Here is a 15,996-nt window from a genome sequence, read left to right on the forward strand (position 1 = left end):
CGTTAAATCAACCCAGGATTAAAAAACATGTTTTTGTTCCCATGAAAACGTCATGAAAACGTCATAATCCTGATTGGCCTCATAATCCGCGAGTCTAGTTTTTCAAAACAACATTGGTCCTAATGTTAACTTCCTGAAAAGGGTTAAGCTAGCTAATTATATCGGGAATTCCACAAGTCTCCATCAAGATGAGGCAAAGACTCACTAATAGTTGAGTTAATAATAATATTCAAGATCAATCAAATGGCATAACCCTTTAATCCTATAGGGCTAGGGCTAGGCCTATATTTCAACTGTCGGCTATTTAAAAGCGCAATGTGCTTTTTGTGACACGTCTAAAGCTAGGAGGATTACAGACTCATCATAAGGAGTCTTTAATAAAACTGTTTCATTATCCAGACTTTCTTGCTCATCCTCATTCCGTCTCTACATTATTTAAACTTAGTAACCTATTATTGCATGCTCCGCTATAACTTTATTAGCCTTGTGCCCTCCTGAAGAACACAGCTGATGATGTGTTGTACTGTCCGAACAGCACAGACAAATTGGAGTAGGCGTTACCTCTGAACGTCTGACTTCCTCACTTCGCGGCTCAAGGGCAATCAAAGGGTCCGGACTCGTTTTCCGAGACAGGTTACAGAATCTCACCGACGCTTCTTGCGGTAAACCGTCGCGCGTAAAGTTGTTATAGACTACTTGGACTAAATCAACAGCTTTGTGGACAACGACTTTCTGCACGGAGCATATTAAATAATTTATTTGGAGTCTATTTATTGGAAAGTGCAATAAAATATAAATGGTCAACTCAACCGTTAAAAATATGCCCAATAATGAGTTGGGTTAACAACTGGTAGAATACGCGCGTTTTTTTCGAATCATTGGGTGCACCTTGCATTAACAAAACAAATGATATATTCGAAATAATTATAACACTTTTCAAATAAGGTATTCGGATTGTTTGGAATTGTGTAAAGAGTGTTCGACATGGCTTTATCTCTTCCAGTGGATGGAAATGCCAAAATTTGTTGAAATAGACTGGGGGACGCAATGCTGTAAATAAAGGAGATTCACATGTAAGTAGCCTATTTTCATCTACTTTTGCTGTCCAGTGCCGGTTCCTAACCTCAACAAAATATGTCATTAGATTCCTACTGGCCCTACGCTTTTTCTTTGACTAAACATAGCCCATTTAACCTGTACAATTCAGCTAAATTGTAGGCTATGGTTCACAAAATAGGCGTCTATTGATTTACGCTGACTGTTTTAACCTAATTTGAACCTTTCGAGGGGCCAATAGGGTATTTCATATTTTCAAATAAGCTAATGAATGTCATATATGGGATATAATTCATGGAAATTATACTTAGGTTACAATAATGTAGCTTTTTCATTACAGTTTAAGACTTAAATACATATGTTGCGTTGTTTAAAAAAAAATCATTTTACACAGTTGACTTGGCATATGAATTGGTGAAACAACTTGTGCTTTCATTTACGATTTAAAGCTTATAGGCTTGGCTATTAGTTGTTTAAGTTGTAATAATGTTAATTTGGGAAAGGGTTTTCGAAAATGCGCAACCCTTAATGCTTTGAATATGTTGTTAGGAAATCACCGTGGCGCGCGCACGGGGGATTAGTTTCCCCACTTGGTAATCATGTTTAGAAGCACTCTTTGGTTGATTACATGGGTTGAAATGAGAAGGGCACGGCAGTAGAACAAAAGGTTCAAGTCTTCAAAGTGATGACGGTGTCGTGGTTTTTCTGTTCAAATTTGGCACAAAAAAATTGGTTGGGATTTGTGTTGGTTAGTGTTACACTTGTCCTTTGTCTTTATGTGATCCAAAGAGTGATTCCAATGTATGTATAGGTTACAGTATTAAAAAACGTTTTAACATCAGATAACATCAACTAAGAGCGGCATTGGATACACCGCCAAGACAACTTATAATAAAGGACAACAGGTGTCTGCAGGCTATGCCTCGCATGCCAGGGTAGCCTCGATCTGAGCGTGCCATCGCAGTTCAAAAGCAGTGAAACTGAGATGTTTGTTCAATGTACCAGCGAGCTGTTCTCCCGAATAACTGACCTTTCGAGGTGTATGTAGTTGGCTATGTAGACGCGGAAGCTGTCGCGCGGTGGTTTTCCTGGCGACGCGAACCGCTGTGCTCTTGTCCAAGGTCCTGAAAGTCAAGACAATTAACGGGGGATTCGGTTAAAGTCGAATCTCGTACTAGGTTAAAACCCTTTAAAGCTTAAATGTTGTTTTACCTACTGTACTAAATCATTTGCTTCAACAGCTGCAAAATAACAGAGTTTAACCAGGACAAAAACAATAGAAATACAATAACTGATTAATCTTAAAAACATAATTATATAAAGATATGAATATATATTTAAAAACATGAATAAGATATAGGCTAGTATATATATATATATATATATATATATATATATATATATATATATATATATATATATATATATATATATATATATATATATATATATAATGTCTTATTCATGTTTTTAAATATATAATATATATATATATAATATATAATATATATATATAATATATATATATAATATATATAATATATTAATATATATAATATATATATATATATATATATATAATATATATATATATAAATACACAAAAGTATGTGGACACCCCTTCAAATGAGTGTATTCCTCATAGACAAATATTGGCAGTAGAATTGACTTACTGAAGAGCTCAGTGACTTTCAAAGTGCCACCCTCATAGGATGCCAGTTTTCCAACAAGTCAAATATCTGCCCTGCTAGAGCTGTCCCTGTCAACTGTAAATGCTGTTATTGTAAAGTGGAAATGTCTAGGAGCAACAACGGCTCAGCCACGAAATGCTAGGCCACACAAGCTAACAGAATGGGACCGCTGAAGTGCGTAGCGCATAAAAATTGTGTGTCCTCGGTTGCAACATTCACTACTGAGTTCAAAACTGCCTCTGGAAGCAACATCAGCACAAGAACTGTTCGTCAGGAGCTTCTTGAAATGGGTTTCCATGGATGACCAGCCGCACATAAGCCTAAAATCACCATGCACAATGCCAAGCATTGGCTGGAGTGGTTCAGCATGACAATGCCCTCGTGCACAAAGCAAGGTCCATACAGAAATTGTTTGTCAAGATCAGTGTGGAAGAACTTGTTTGGCTTGCACAGAGCCCCGACTTCAACCACATCGAACACCTTCGGGATGAATTGGAACACCGACTGTGAGCCAGGGATAATCGCCCAACATCAGTGCCCGACCTCACTAAGGTTATTGTAGCTAAATGGAAGAAAGTCCCCGCAGCAATATTCCAACATGTAGTGGAAAGCCTTCCCAGAAGAGTGGAGGCTGTTATAGCAGCAATGTTCCAACATCTAGTGGAAAGCCTTCCCAGAAGAGTGGAGGCTGTTATAGCAGCAATGTTCCAACATCTAGTGGAAAGCCTTCCCAGAAGAGTGGAGGCTGTTATTGCAGCAATATTCCAACATCTAGTGGAAAGCCTTCCCAGAAGAGTGGAGGCTGTTATAGCAGCAATGTTCCAACATCTAGTGGAAAGCCTTCCCAGAAGAGTGGAGGCTGTTATAGCAGCAATATTCCAACATCTAGTGGAAAGCCTTCCCAGAAGAGTGGAGGCTGTTATAGCAGCAATATTCCAACATCTAGTGGAAAGCCTTCCCAGAAGAGTGGAGGCTGTTATAGCAGCAATATTCCAACATCTAGTGGAAAGCCTTCCCAGAAGAGTGGAGGCTGTTATAGCAGCAATATTCCAACATCTAGTGGAAAGCCTTCCCAGAAGAGTGGAGGCTGTTATAGCAGCAATATTCCAACATCTAGTGGAAAGCCTTCCCAGAAGAGTGGAGGCTATTAAAGCAGCAAAGGGGCGACCATATTCACCATATTTATTTGGTGGAAATAGCACATAATGACACAGCACTTAATGACACAGAAATGTGCAACATGTTTGGATTTGATATGTCCAGAGAATTCTCCACTAAGGTGACATCATACCACACATCAGATCGATGTTATTGCTGAAGCTTTTGCTTGTATTCCTCCAAACCCACACCATGTTCCCCTATGTCAGGTATCCAGAAGTGGAGCCTCTGACTGGGCTATGAGGAGGTTTGTTGGTTATATAAAATACCAGGCTCATGCATGCTTGCTATGGGGTTGCGCATGATTAACAGCCTTTGTATTTGCATAAAACTGTCAAAACATCATCAACGCCTTTGGCAAGACATCCACAACTCACGCTGCCTCACTTGCCTGTTTGTGTGTATATATAGAGAGATAGTTATGAATTCATAGTTATGAGTGTAAGCAAAAGCTTTTCTCAGTTGAAGTCTTGTTATTATCAGCAATAGGCACATCTGGAATGTTCTCTCAACTTGTGTGTTCTTATCGACCCCCAGCATTGTAAGGGGGAAAGAAATGAGGGCAAATGCATTCTCATATTCCAATTTCATTATTATTTAACACTACAAATGGAAAGGATGTCACTTATAAGTTTTGCCTCTTGTTTGTCTAAAGCCTACACAAGGGCTATAGCCTATGGGGAGGATTCATCCGAGGTTTCATCAGGGTCCCTATTGTTGTTTTTCCAAACGCTTCAGTGTGCCATGCTATAAATGTGGCAACGCAAAGGAGTCCAGTCAATCACAGAATGAGCATGTCCACGTTACATCTCCCAGTCATAGCATCTCTGAAAATGTATGTAAATATAACCTGCACAGAGGTCTTTTACCAAGATTGATACTTTGAGGTATCCCCAATTTCCCTTTTTTGGGGTAATGTAATTTTTGAAGAGAGTGTCATTACAATTATAATCAAATCTTGTATAATTCCAAAAATGAAAAGGACTGTTGGTACAGTAGGCCTACATTCCAAGATTTGTGTCTGTATCAAAATCCAACCACATGTCAAGCTCAGATGAACTGATTTCTGGGTAAAATATCAAGACTTCTGGATGGAGCAGACCAGGCCTGGTTGAAACATTGTATCCCACATGTATTTGTTTGTTTCAATGGTAGAAACACATAATTCTGGCATGACCAGCATCTGTTTTGCTTAAGCAAAGCAAGCCATGACTCTCCACTAGCAGATACCACCATGACTACTAGCAGACACCACTGAGGACCATGGGTTCATTATTTGTTTTGCAGCTCATGGTATTCTGTGTGAATAGACATTTCTGTGATTTTCAGACTGCTTGTTTTTTATTATCCCTTTCTTGTATTTCCTCTAAACAGGAAGAAAGGAGTCTTTCCTCTTGTTAGGAATATTTTTTATTCTGGGGAAGTGCATAAATATTTATCTTGGTATTTCACAGACGCCCAGATGTATGCCTCAAACTATAGGTCTGACTTTACTTTAGGTACACTGAGCCCTTCGTTGGCTGCGATCGCCATACAGATGTAGGATCTTAATTTGAGCCAGTCTCCTACAGCAGGAAAAAAAATCCTGCAGTGACAGGAAATGTGAATTATAATTAATGGACATTTTTGTTGCGGTTGATATTGTCACGGCAGATTTCCTCCTCTGAAGAGGTGAAACAAGGATCGGACCAATACGCAGTGTGGTAGGTGTCAATGGTTTTTAATAAGAAAAACTCAACCTGAACACAAATAAACAATAACCATGAACTAACCGAAACAGTTCCGTGTGACAAAAACACTGACACAGGAAACAATCACCCACAAAATACCCAAAGAATATGGCTGCCAAAATATGGTTCCCAATCAGAGACAACGATAGACAGCTGCCTCTAATTGAGAACCAATCTAGGCAACCATAGACATACAATTACCTAGAACGGAAACAGCCCCATAAACTTACAAAACCCCTAGAAAGGAAACAGCCCCATAAACATACAAAACCCCTAGATAAGACAAAACACATACATCCCCCATGTCACACCCTGACCTAACCAAAATAATAAAGAAAAAAGATAAAATAGTCTGACATTTCAAAGTGGAAATGATAAACTTTAGAAAAGCTATTTCAAACTTTAAATACACTTCAGGTTTTACATTTTACTGCATTGCAGAGCAGGTGTGCATAATATGGATTGCCAGGTGTATGTGTGATGATGGGTTGGCAGGACCGGTGGTTAGTAAACCGGCGATGTTGAGCACCAGGGCGGGAGTAGACGTGACAGTACCCCCCCCCGTCGTAGGGGACGGCCATGGGACCAGGAACCACTGGCCAGATGGAAACATGAAAAGAGGGAGAGATTCGGTAATTAGTGGGGAGCTATAATCTATACGTTACCTCATTGACCCGCAGGATGACCTTGAACGGCCCTACAAACCGGGGGCTCAGCTTCTTACAGGACAGGCGGAGTGGGAGGTTTCTGGTGTAGAGCCAGACGCAATCACCGGGATGGAACATGGGAGCCTCACTACAGTGGTGATCTGCCTGCTCTTTCTGGGTTCAGAGCCAGGGCTGGCTCGGGGTTCAGAGGCTGCGGTCTGGCTCGGGGTTCAGAGCCAGGGCCGGCTGATAACGCTGGAAGGGAGTCAGCCCGGTGGAGGAGTGACACAATGAAGTCTGAGCGTACTCCGCCCAGGGAAGGAATCAGGCCCACTCCCCCTGCCGGTCCTGGCAGTGACTCCTCAAAAACCTCCCCAGCTTCTGCTTTATGCGCTCCACCTACCCGTTAGACTGAGGCTGGTACCCAGAAGTGAGGCTGACCGTGACTCTCAGCTCCTCCATGAAGGCTTTCCATACCCGTGACGGAAATTGGTGGCCACTTTCAGAGACGATGTCCTCTGGAAAGCCATTGTGCCGGATGGCCTGATGGAACAGTCTAGAGAGCGTTAGGGCGACCAGAGAGAGGGATGAAACGGCAGGATTTAGAGAATCTGTCCACAACCACCAAAATAGTGGTGAAACCATCAGAGGGGAGATCAGTGACAGAATCAATGGACAGATGAGACCAGGGAAGCTAGGCACGGGAAGGAATTTCTCAGCTGGAACATGCCAGGGAGATTTAGTTTGGGCACATACGGAACAGGAGTTGACGTAGCAACTTTGGACCTCTCAGTGGTGGGGGTTCCAGTCTGATGAGCGAAATAGAGGGAGTACTGGAATAGAAAGCCACGTCATATTTGTCCGGGGGGGGATAAATGGGCATCGCTGACCTGGGCAGACTGCTGCATAGGCTGGGGTGCTGGTTCGACTTGTGGTAGAAAATCCTTCGCTAGTTGGATGTGACGCCCCTCGGGTAATGTCGAGACATTGAAGAACGCAGAAAACCTCATCCATAGCCATCCCCAGTTGCGCTAGCTGGTAGTGGTGTTGGTGAAATAGGTGTCCCTGTTCACCGATCATCTGGGAATGTCCTGATTCCCTGCTGCTTTCATTTGTAAAGGCAGAATTCTGCAACGATGACACAGGGAGTCAGGAAGCAGGTGGCGAGTTTAATAATAATAAACATAGAGCGATATAAAACAAGAGCAGCGTCTTGACATCAACACAGAACTAATACTGCCAGAATAGTGATGCTAGGGAGTGCTAGATAAAGGGGGAGTAATCAGGGTATTGATGAAGTCCAGGTGTGCCCTAATGATGGGGCGCAGGTGTGCGTATCTGCCAACAGCTCTGGTGGACATTCCTGCAGTCAGCATGCCAATTGCATGCTCCCTCAAAACTTGAAACATCTGTGGCATTGTGTTGTGTGACAAAATTGCACATTTTAGAGTGGCCTTTTATTGCCCCCAGCACAAGGTACACCTGTGTAATGATGATGCAGTTTAATCAGCTTCTTGATATGCCACACCTGACAGGTGGATGGATTATCTTGGCAAAGGAGAAATGCTCACTAACAGGGATGTAAACAAATGTGTGCCCAACATCTGAGAGAAATACTGTTTTGTGCGTAAACATTTCTAAGATCTATTATTTCAGATCATGAAACATGGGACCAACACTTTACATGTTGCGTATATATTTGTGTTCAGTGCATATTGATCACGCAGCTTCCCAAGTCCTTTTGAGGAGACAAGCATTTGTCAAGGGACAAAGAAAAGTGATTCATACCTTGTTATGGAATAACCCCTTTTGACCAGAGTAGCAGTGTTTAAATGCTGTATTCAGAGTAAGGTTAGTCATATAGCACAAGATTACATTTCACTTCGTCCCATGAGACAATATGAGTCTAATACGGTCTAATGAGATGATATCAGTAGGCCTTTATGATTGTGTGTACAAGTGGAATTAATATTTGAGAGTTTTGATTAACTCGGTCATGACATAAGAGCCCAGGACTGAATAAATACTGGTGGTCAGACAGAGATATGTGCTACCACTGTTCTAACCGGTTTGGGAATGTAAAGGCTTTGGGAGATGACCAAATCTCACCTGCAGTAACAGCAATCTGAGTCCCCTGCCTTTCCTTTGAGATTTGCAGGCCGAACGGCATTCAGTCAGAAGGGTTCAAGCGCGGTATGAACTTACAAGAATGAGTTGGAGATTTGCGGCATTGATAACGCTCAAAGGCACTATAATTAAGCAATAAGGCCAGATGGGGTGTGGTATGTGACCAATATACCACTGCTAAGGGCTGTTCTTATGTACGACGCGACGGGGAGTGCATGGATGCTGCCCTTAGCTGTGGTATATTGGCCATATACCACAAACCCCAGAGGGGCCTTATTGCTATTATAAACTGGTTATCAACATAATTAGAGCACTAAAAATAAATGTTTTGTCATACCTGTGGTATACGGTCTGATATACCACGGCTGTCAGCCAATCAGCATTCAAGGCTCGTACCACCCAGTCTATAAAAGAATGTTGATGACACATTAACATAAGACGCAGGAATAAATGCAATTCCACAGAGGAAGTCCATTGTCTGAAACCCTGTGTGGTTTTACCTTACAGAATGCCAACTAAACAAGAAGAAGAAAAGTGGAGGTTTTTATTCGCCACTGACAAATATCTTGTTGGAGTGAATCAAAAATCTGTCATTGAGGTTTCAACAGTGCCTCTTGTCAGTAGATCATTCCTAGGTACCCATCTTGATGTTTAAACCAAGTTAAAACGCGGAGTAGAGGTGGCACTTAGCTTTGAGGCCATACATCAGTGGTTTACAGACAGGGTGCCATTGTGACTTTAGTGTTCTGCTATCTGATATCCTCAGCTCCATTACTAGTTGTGGTTCAGTTGAGCTAGTTTCGCAGAGTTTCCCTTCAGATAGGTCCTTTTCAAAAGGATATTTCCCCACACGTATCTCTATCGGTTTATCTTTTCAGAAATGAAAGGAAATTTGAGGGTTAAGAAGAGCAAAGGAGGGATATTTTGTCCGTGTTAGCCATCAAACATACGTGTACATATTACCCCTACCTACATATTACCTACATATTACCTCAATTACCTTGGCTAACATGTACCCGGTACCTGTACTCGGTACTGGTACCCCCTGTATATAGCCTTGTTATTGTTATTTTATTGTTACTTTTTATTTTTTTAACATTAGTTTATCTAGTAAATACTTTCTTAACTCTTTTCTTAAAACTGCATTGTTGGTTACGAGCTTTTAAATAAGCATTTCACTGTAAGGTTGTATTCGGTGCACCTGTTGTATTCGGCGCATGTGACAAATACAAATTGATTTGATCATTCAGTACATACTTTGAACAAAGTCAAATGTGTCAGACACGGAAGGGGGAAACACTGTACATATCTCTCCATAGATTGTGACATTGCCTCCATTGTACAGGAGAGGAGACACAGCTATTTTTGGAAGCCAGTTTGGATACATTATGAATTATACACACACTGATTCTGGCATCCACTCTGGTCTATGTCGGCAGTAGCCTCAGGGGAAATATGGCCATCACACTCGTAGTATCTAGATGCACTGCGCTCCAACAGTGTTTTGTCAAGCTCTTTCCCATGTCTGACAAGCACAGGCCGTGCTGAGGTTGGCAGACTTCAATGCTAGAATAGACAGATCCTGTAGAAAAGCACAACAGTTATTATTTTTATTTTTTTTAACTCTATTTATCTAGGTAAGTCAGTTAAGAACAAATTCTTATTGACAGTTTTTGCCCAGTTGGGTATGATGTCCTGTGTGTATGTGAGATTTAGTGGGTATGTGTGTTTGTTTGTGTGTGTGTGCACAGGCGCGCGTGTGTGTGTGTAACAACAAAGTGTATGTTTGACCATAAAGTATTTTTAACACAAGGCGGATCCGGTACAAATGTATTGAAAGTACAGATGAAAACGATAAGTCAAGACAAATCAAATCAAATCAAAGTTTATTTGTCACATACACATGGTTAGCAGATGTTAATGCGAGTGTAGCGGAATGCTTGTGCTTCTAGTTCCGACAATGCAGTAATAACCAACGAGTAATCTAACTAACAATTCCAAAACTACTACCTTATAGACAGACACAAGTGTAAGGGGATAAGAATATGTACATAAAGATATATGAGTGAGTGATGGTACAGAGCGGCATAGGCAAGATACAGTAGATGGTATTGAGTGCAGTATATACATATGAGATGAGTATGTAAACAAAGTGGCATAGTTAAAGTGGCTAGTGATACATGTATTACATAAAGATGCAGTAGATGATATAGAGTACAGTATATACATATACATATGAGATGAATAATGTAGGGTATGTAAACATTATATTAGGTAGCATTGTTTAAAGTGGCTAGTGATATATTTTACATCATTTCCCATCAATTCCCATTATTAAAGTGGCTGGAGTTGAGTCAGTATGTTGGCAGCAGCCACTCAATGTTAGTGGTGGCTGTTTAACAGTCTGATGGCCTTGAGATAGAAGCTGTTTTTCAGTCTCTCGTTCCCAGCTTTGATGCACCTGTACTGACCTCTCCTTCTGGATGATAGCGGGGTGAACAGGCAGTGGTTCGGGTGGTTGTTGTCCTTGATGATCTTTATGGCCTTCCTGTGACATCGGGTGGTGTAGGTGTCCTGGAGGGCAGGTAGTTTGCCCCCGGTGATGTGTTGTGCAGACCCCAGTACCCTCTGGAGAGCCTTACGGTTGTGGGCGGAGCAGTTGCCGTACCAGGCGGTGATACAGCCAGACAGGATGCTCTCGATTGTGCATCTGTAGAAGTTTGTGAGTGCTTTTGGTGACAAGCCAAATTTCTTCAGCCTCCTGAGGTTGAAGAGGCGCTGCTGCGCCTTCTTCACGATGCTGTCTGTGTGGGTGGACCAATTCAGTTTGTCTGTGATGTGTACGCCGAGGAACTTAAAACTTACTACCCTCTCCACTACTGTCCCATCAATGTGGATAGGGGGGTGTTCCCTCTGCTGTTTCCTGAAGACATACATAAAACCAGATTGGAGTAGATTGAACAACCCAAAAAAGACAGTAATGCGGAGAAAAACAGAAAGAAAAGCATGAGACCGAGCCTCATGACAGTGCATGAGCTTTATCAAGCCCTGAGTTCTATTAAAGAGGCTACACTGCTCTTTTAGCAGGAAACTACTGTGACAAGGTGGGGAGGAGAGGATTCAAACAAGATGAATCTAAGTGGGTCGCGAGAGCGTGAGGCAATTCTGCATCCATAAAACAGACGGAAAGGGAGCGAATCAATGTAAAGGCTATTAGGATGATCAAGATCATGTCATTTTAGGACAAGAACAGGGCCAAAACAGAGTTTGTTGAATTTAGGCAAAGGCAAAGCTTCCTGTGCTGTTGTTTTGTCTCAAATATGCACATATTAGGTCAAATTTAAGGTTTGGGTTTGAAATTCCTGTATTTTTCGGCTATTACCAACTCTAAATATATCAGTAGTAGTAGTTTTTGTATTTTATCTGTATGTAGTGGCTATGTGTTTGACTATGTGTAACGATGTTATACATAGGAAATGAACAGAACTAACTAGCAGTGAGCTTTGTTTTGATTCGACATTGACTCAGTAGGCCTCAATTTAGCCTCGGGGGAATTATTACTAAAACATTATTACTAAGATGGACAATTTAATCATTTCTAATGAAGGGGATTATGAATTTCCCTAAAAGTGGAAGTGGGTGGTTTGTTATGACATACACATTATATCAAAAGAAAGCCTTAAGGATATCCAAGGGGACAAAATCAAAGGGGGGAGAATGCTGTGCCGCTTCACTTACAATACATAGTGCTCTGTCAAAGTGTATGGGGTCGAGAGTTTCAAGTTCCTTGGTGTCCACATCACCAACAACCTATCATGGTCCAAACACACCAAGACAGTTGTGAAGAGGGCACGACAACACCTTTTCCCCCTCAGGAGATTGAAAAGATTTGGCATGGGTCCCTGGATTCTCAAAAAGTTCTACAGCTGCACCATCAAGAGCCTCCTGACCGGTTGCATCACCACCTGGTATGGCAACTGCTCAGCATCTGACCGTAAGGCACTACAGAGAGTAGTGCGTACGGCCCAGTACATCACTGGGGCCAAGGTTCCTGACATCCAGGACCAATATACTAGGCGGTGACAGAGGAAGGCCCAAAAATTGTCAAAGACTCCATTCACCCAAGTCATAGACTGTTCTCTCTGCTACACTACTGCACGACAAGTGGTACCGGATCACCAAAAGGCTCCTTAACAGCTTCTACCTCCAAGCCATAAGCCATTTTTCCCCCTCCCCATCTGTCTACTGTAGAGTCTGAACTTTGCTCACGTTGGCAGAGAATTTGATCTCAATGTGTCCCCCCCGTAGCTCAGTAAACACTGTGATGGGGAGTGGAGACTCACCCTGAACTAGAGCAGAGGGGTGACAGGGTTTCTGCCCATTACACTATCACTCTGCTGCCTATTTGACGTTCTAGGCTGCACAAGTAATTGGCAAAGACAGGGTGCGCTGAACAATGATTCATATAGCTCTAATGGTATCCATATCTGTGGAATTAGAACTGATTGACTGTGGAGTATGGACGCCACACACTGACAATTAAGACAAACTATCAAAAACCACCAATCCTTTCTAACCTCTTTTCAAGCTAAATTAAAATCAACCTGAACATTGATGTCTAATTAAGCAATAAGGCCCGAGGGAGTGTGGTATACTGCCAATATACCACGGCTAAAGGCTGTTCTTATGCACGACACAACACGGAGTGGCTGGATACAGTCTTTAGTCGTGGTATATTGGCCATATATCACAAACCCCTGAGGTACCTTATTGCTATTATAAAATGGTTAACAACATAATTAGAGCAGTATAATTAAATGTTTTGTCATACCTGTGGTATACGGTCTGATATATCATGGCTGTCAGCCAATCAGCATTCAAGGCTCAAATCAGCCAGTTTATTATGAAGAACACATACTGTGCAGTGAAGGCTTAAGCGGAGCACTCTGCTAAATGACTGAGCTACAGGTAGTCTATGTGAGGGATTCTGTGAGCCATTTCTCCTCATTAATTATTACAGCATTCTGCGATGCAGGGAAGGCCTCATAAAAACACAATATGTGACCAATTGTCTTAAAAAGGACTCAATATCTGATTTGTTGATTTTCTGTTGCTTTTTTGCAGTTCATTAAGAGCTTCGGAATTGTGTATTATACACTATATTGTCACAAACGTAAAGCTGTTTTTGGGATGTTTTGGTCCAGATATTGCAAACTGCAACCTAGGCCTAAGTCTGAAGCAGCACCATAGACATATATTTTTTCTAACCAAATGTGGCATGCCAAGGGAAAACATTTAAACTGCTGTAAACTACCATCTGTGGACAAGAAGGAGATTATGGATTTGAAATAATTCTATCAGCGTTTCCTAACTGACAGTCTGATTAGATGTATCACTGTAGCTGCCTGGATGATGAGAGAGAGAGAGAGAGAGAGAGAGAGAGAGAGAGAGAGAGAGAGAGAGAGAGAGAGATGCCAAGAAGAGTGAAGAAAATGGAGGGAATATATACACTAAACGACCAAAAGTATGTGGACACCTGCTCGTCGAACATCTCATTCAAAAGTCATGGGCATTGATATGGAGTTGGTCCCCCCTTTGATGCTATAATAGCCTCCACTCTTCTGGGAAGGTTTTCAACTAGATTTTGGAACATTGCTGTGGGGACTTGCTTCCATTCAGCCACAAGGGCATTTGTGAGGTAGGACATTAGGAGGTTGGGTGATTAGGCCTGGCTCGCAGTCAGAGTTCCATTTTCATCTCAAAGGTGTTCGATGGGGTTGAGGTCAGGGCCCTGTGCAGTCCAGTCAGGTTTTTGCACACCGATCTCGACAAACCTGTACGGACCTCACACCGATCTGTACGGACCTCGCTTTGTGCACGGGGGCATTGTCATGCTGAAACAGGAAAGGACCTTCCCCAAACTGTTGCCATAAAGTTGGAAGCACAGAATCGTCTAGAATGTCATTGTATGCTGTAGCATTAATATTTCCCTTCACTGGAACTAACGGGCCTAGACCGAACCATGAAAAACAGCCCCAGACCATTATTCCTCCTCCACCAAACTTTACAGTTGCCACTATGCATTGGAACAGGTAGTGTTCTCCAAACCCAGATTCGTCCATCGGACTGCCAGATCTTGAAGCGTGATTCATCACTCCAACGTGTTTCCACTGCTCCAGAGTCCAATGGCTGAAAGCTTTACACCACTTCAGCCAACACTTGTAATTGTCCATGGTGATCTTAGGCTTGTGTGCGGCTGCTCGTCCATGGAAACCCATTTCATGAAGCTTCCGACGAACAGTTCTTGTGCTGATGTTGCTTCCAGAGGCAGTTTGGAAATCGGTAGTGACTGTTGCAACAGAGGCAGGTGATTTTTACGCGCCAAGTGCTTCAGCACTCGGCAGTCCCATTCTTTGATCTTGTGTGGCCTAGCATTTTGCGGCTGAGCCGTTGTTACTTCTAGACGTTTCCACTTCATAATAACATAACTTACAGTTGACTGGCGCAGCTCTAGCAGGGCAGAAATTTGAGGAACTGAATTGTTGGAAAGGTGGCATTCCTATGCCGGTGCCACGTTGAAAGTCACTGAGCTCTTCAGTACGGGACATTCTACTGACAATGTTTGTCTATGGAGATTGCATGGCTGTGTGCTCGATTTTATACACCTGTCAGCAACAGGTGTGGTTGAAATCGTTGAATCCACTAATTTGGCTTTTGTGTATATAGTGTATATGGTGTATATAGTGTATATAATGTATATAGTGTATATAGTGTATATAATGTAAATAGTGTATATAGTGTATATAGTATATATAATGTATATAGTGTATATAGTGTATATAGTGTATATAGTGTATATAATGTAAATAATGTATATAGTGTATATAGTGTATATAGTGTATATAGTGTAGCCAAACTGAAAATTGGACCAAGACAGTTGAATCTCTCACTTTTTTACAGTCTTAACTGGACAGTTTTGTTGGAGCCCATCATTTTATTCTTCTTTTTAACCAATGGGTAGGCTTTTACCTCACTGCCAAATAGTGTAGAATTTAAAAGAGACTCCTAAGGCATGTGAATAAGAACCAATGAGACAATGGCCATTGTCCATACTAACATACCATGTACACTTGGAATAAGCAATGTATTGAGTATGCATTTCTAAATAATATGCTAGTGCTGCTATTGGAACAGACCACGTTGTGTTCCATTGCGAAAGGTCCGCTGTTGTATTGGAACAGAGCCTATGACACTGGACAATGAGAGTATGCACAATGCATGACTCCTCCAACCTGAATGACACCTGTCACCGTACTCCAACTGTCACCAGCAACTGTGTGTGTATGTGTGTGTGTGTGTGTTATTTAGCTAGCAGGGGCGTCTAACAGGGAGTCTAATAATATCAGAGTTGACTCGTCCACCACGGGGGCCCTGGGATAACTCATGGTTGGCTTTGGCCCGGCATGGTGCGAGAGTGGCTGAAACAACACCGTCCTGAAAGGCACAGGACACAGGTGGTGACGAGCTGCTGGTTGATAATCTTTAGGCGGGGGAATCAAAGAAAAGTGATTGCTGAGAAGCGAAGTA

General features: G+C 42.0%; 1 long non-coding RNA gene and 1 pseudogene across 2 annotated transcripts in view; one reads left to right on the forward strand and one right to left on the reverse strand.

The window, feature by feature from the left end:
• Nucleotides 1-645: 645 nt before the first annotated feature.
• LOC123991369 overlaps nucleotides 646-15,996 on the forward strand; it is a 191,672-nt pseudogene continuing 176,321 nt past the window's right edge. Inside the window, exon 1 of the transcript XR_006830786.1 lies at nucleotides 646-1,073. The product of XR_006830786.1 is annotated as a sodium channel protein type 4 subunit alpha-like (transcript). The remainder of the gene's footprint in view (nucleotides 1,074-15,996) is intronic.
• LOC123991370 overlaps nucleotides 5,914-15,996 on the reverse strand; it is a 47,271-nt gene continuing 37,188 nt past the window's right edge. Inside the window, exon 3 of the long non-coding RNA XR_006830787.1 lies at nucleotides 5,914-6,230. This is a non-coding gene — a long non-coding RNA (uncharacterized LOC123991370). The remainder of the gene's footprint in view (nucleotides 6,231-15,996) is intronic.

This window comes from Oncorhynchus gorbuscha, linkage group LG12 (genome assembly GCF_021184085.1).
Source record: "Oncorhynchus gorbuscha isolate QuinsamMale2020 ecotype Even-year linkage group LG12, OgorEven_v1.0, whole genome shotgun sequence".
Classification (NCBI taxonomy): Eukaryota; Metazoa; Chordata; class Actinopteri; order Salmoniformes; family Salmonidae; genus Oncorhynchus; species Oncorhynchus gorbuscha.